The sequence below is a fragment of the Pristiophorus japonicus genome, chromosome 18 (assembly GCF_044704955.1).
Source record: "Pristiophorus japonicus isolate sPriJap1 chromosome 18, sPriJap1.hap1, whole genome shotgun sequence".
NCBI lineage: Eukaryota > Metazoa > Chordata > Chondrichthyes > Pristiophoridae > Pristiophorus > Pristiophorus japonicus.
This window is the reverse complement of record NC_091994.1, coordinates 32,408,027-32,412,478: the sequence shown is the minus strand read 5'-3', so window position 1 is coordinate 32,412,478 and position 4,452 is coordinate 32,408,027.

Here is a 4,452-nt window from a genome sequence, read left to right as displayed (position 1 = left end):
TGGGAGTGTGCATTGTTAAACACTTGAATCAGTGCCTACTTACAATATCTGTAAAGTGCTACTGTAGGGATTTTAATGATGGTAGATGGAAGGAGCCGAATCTGAAATGATATATTTGTCTTTTATTTACACTGTTTACAGTATTGTTGGCCATGCATTATTAACTTGATAGTGGTGTTGGATCAAATTTTTAAATTTGGAGCACTTATTTCTATTTAAATTATTTCTAATGTATTTATTTTCCTGTGAATTCTGTGTTCATCAGGTGAAGGCTAGAGAATACATTTTTATGCCCAATGTCAGTATAAAGTACTCCTCGACAAAGCATGACATGGGTTATTAGCAGGTAAAAGTTCCTTTTTAAATCCAGCCATCCTTCTGCACTCTCTGAAGGAAGAATGACAGATTAGTGTGAGTAATGTGTAATTTGTACTGTGATCTTCTGCCCATGAAGAATTGAGGGGACAAAACCCCATTTTTCCCCAACTTGGGGAAAATATCTGATTTAATTATTATTGAATACCTGCTAAAGAACTTGCAGGAATGTACACCTTTTGAAATGTGTCCTTTCTACGGGTATGATCATATATCACCAAACTGCAATGCGGGACGAATGAGTCACTTAGTATGAGTGTCGAAAAGTTTTTTCATTCAGCTATGGAGTGTGCAGTTCATAGAATCATAGAATTTACAGCACAGAAGGAGGCCATTTGACCTATCGTACTTCAACTAAAGCTGCTTGCTCTACTCTCATATAAAAGCAAAATAATCAGGATGCTGGAAATCTGAAATAGAAACAGAAAATGCTGGAAATACTCAGCAGGCCAGGCAGCATCTGTGGAAGCTGAGTATTTCCAGCATTTTCAGTACTCTACTTCCACGTTCTAGCAGTTTCCTTATATCTTTTTATGATTTCCCGTTCAAATACTTATCCAATTGTACTTTAAATAACATTCTCAATAGCCACGCATGCTGAAACATGGTTTGTTCTAATAACCATTCGCAATCATTTCATTTTCTAATAATTGCCTAAGTGGAAAAAAATCTTTCCTCTTCTTTCTTCTTACGACAATTTGAGTCTATGTCTGCTTATTACTGATTCACCAAACCATGGAAAAATCTTTCATTTTTTATCCTCTCAAAACATTTCATCATTTTGGAAACCTCTATTCAAAACCTGCCTTAATCTGAGTTGGCTGATGATGCTTGTATATTTTGCCAGACTGAGGCCGGAATTTTGCCAGCGAGCAGAGGACATGATGGGTGGCGGGTCAGCTGTTAAATTTAAAACGATTGACAGCAGGTCGGCACGCTACTTTCCCAGATGTCGGGTCTGTCAACGCTGAACAGACGTGACATGCAGCGGCGAGGGAGGTGATTTAGGTCATTATGACCTTGTTACAAGCCAATTAAAAAGAATTGTGAACTGAACTTACCATTTTACCAGGTTATCCACGAGGTTCACGCTGCTCGGGGATCACGTCAGGTAAGGACGTCGGGAGTTGTGTGACCTTGAATTCATTTCTTTACTTGACAGCAGCAATTGTGCTATAAAAGCTCCCATCTCACAGCAGTTCACTTTCCAAGATCAAAAGCTGCTGCTTACAGCATTTGGAAGGCACATTGAACTTTATGCAGGTTGCAAGTGTTTGGAGCAATCTCTCTATCCAGTGTCACCTCATTGGAACAACATCTCTCATCATTGACAGATCGCTTCTCAAGTTCACCTGCCATCTATCACATTAGCATCAGCGCCCTTGAATTTATCTCACCTTGGTCCACAGAATCCCATCCCCCCATCATAGACAGTCCCTTGAAATCGAGGAAGACTTGCTTCCACTCTAAAGGTGAGTTCTCAGGTGATTATATAGTCCAATACGGGAATTACAGTCTCTGTCACAGGTGGGACAGACAGTGGTTGAAGGAAAGGGTGGGTGGGGAGTTTGGTTTGCCGTATGCTCCTTTCGCTGTCTGCGCTTGGTTTCTGCATGCTCTCGGCGACGAGACTCGAGGTGCGCAGCGCCCTCCCGAATGCTCTTCACTTAGGGCGGTCTTGGACCAGGGACTCCCAGGTGTCGGTGGGGATGTTGCATTTTATTAAGGAGGCTTTGAGGATGTCCTTGAAACGTTTCCTCTGCCCACCTGGGGCTCGCTTGCTGTGTAGGTGTTCCGAGTAGAGCACTTGCTTTGGGAGTCTCGTGTCAAGCATACGGACGATGTGGCCTGCCCAACGGAACTGGTCGGGTGTGGTCAGTGCTCCGATGCTGGGGATGTTGGCATGATCGAGAACACTGACGTTGGTGCTTCTATCCCCCAAGTGGGTTTGCAGGATCTTGCGGAGGCAGCGCTGGTGTTATTTCTCCAGTGCTTTGAGATGTCTACTGTATATGGTCCACATTGCTGAGCCATACAAGAGGTCCTCAGAATGCCACCATGATCAGCCCCAACATCAGGCACACCAGCAACACCAACCTTCTCCGCAATCACCTGATGCTGCACAGGACACACGGCATCAGCACCCAACTACATTGCTGCCAGGGATGGCCTCACCATGGCCAGATTTACTTAACTTGATGCTGTACCCCGTGGCTGCCACATGCTGCGCCAGGTTGGCACCACCCCACACCAACATCATAAAGCATCACTATAATGCCCAAGCTATTCCTTTCACCCTCATTGTGGGGGATGCTGTTATGTTTACCATTCACTGCAACTCACTAAGCCACTTCCAAAGATACACACAAATCTGTCCAAGAACACAAAGTGTTGAAAATAAAGGTTTCAACGTTTGACACCACATTAACAGAAACTTTACATGAACATTGGCTAAAACACCCAAAAGGGATCAAGGGGTATGGAGAGGAAGCAGGAATGGGATACTGAAGTTGCATGATCAGCTATGATCATATTGAATGGTGGTGCAGGCTCGAAGGGCCAAATGGCCTACTCCTGCACCTATTTTCTATATTTCTATGTTAGTTGGTATGATTGGACAAGGATGAGGGTGAGTGTGAGAGGTTGCTAGTGAAATGGGGAAGTGATAATATAGAGAGAAATGGGTGGGTGGGGGTGCAAGGTAAGTTGGTATGAATAAGGATGTACAGGAGTAGGATAGGGAAGGCAGAGTGATGGGGATGTGATGAGTGGCACAGCAGGATGAGGTTGAGTGTGGCTTTGCAGTAATGTTTTGTGATCTACTGAGATCATTGAAAGGTTTGTGCCACTACAGCCTGGTCCTCCTGACGATATCCCTGCTTGTGTCCTCCTGTGCAATGTGCAACCAGGCTGCGTTGGTCTTCTGGGGAGGTCTCTTCTGCCCATTGGAAGAGAAGAGAACCTCCTCATATGGAGGGAAGGAATCATGAGAGAGCCTGGATGCAACTGTGCAGTGCTTGTCAGTGTTTGCAGCACCTCATTGTTGTAGAACACGGACAGCACAACTGTCAAAATGAATTTGCGAATGATCCCTTTAAGGAAACCAGCTGATGACGCATCATCAAATGACGTCATCAGACCCGCTTCCTTCAATTGGCCCGGGAAACGCGCCGGGCAGGGTTAACAAGCTCAATCAATGGAAAATAATTTCTTCACAATGGGCTGGAGCCAGCAGCGAGATTGGGACCCATCACCTACCCGGACCTGCGAAATCACAACCTGACAGCTTCAGTAAGACAAATTCAAAGTGAAACCTGATTTAGCAACAGATAATGTAGACATTTATATGATTCAAAAAGCTAAACCTCTATTTGTCACAAGGACATCATGTAGGAAGTGGAAAATTGCATGGCTATGGCAGGAGAACTGCAGACAAAACCAGCCTAGAAAATTAGAAAAAGTTGACAAATTAGCAAAACAGTGCTGGTAAAGTACCAAAAAAGCTGACAACTCAGAAACAGTCCTGAATGTAGTCTTTTAACCTGGACCACTAATTTTAGGTTAGATTCTGTATATTCGAGAATTTGATAGATGGATTGGGATCCATTTCCACAATTTATCTGTTTTTCTGTGATACTGAAATCCAGTGATATTGTCAAAACGTGAAAACAGGTAGTTGCACTGAGCGTGCAGTGGGACAGGCATGTTATAAGTTCAGTTACAGGTATACCCAATATTCTGTCACTTGTATTGCAGGAAAGAAAATCAAACTACTGTTTCTTTCAGTAGCAGATTGAAACCTTTCTGAAGGGAGTGTGGACACTAAAAGCACAAGATTTGTTTTAGGGGAAACTGGGAACATGCTCTTCCAGAAAATGTTGATTTTTAGTACTTCATTTGGTGCATTTTGGAGTCTATTATAATTCCGAATTTCAAACCAGAAAAATAAAATCCCAAAAGGTAATATCTCTTTTAAATATGGAAATAAAATAGGTGTGCAGACTTTGGTACAATTTGAGAGGGTACAGTTTTTTTAACCATACATGGCTGTTTTACATGGATAGTTAGCATTCGAGT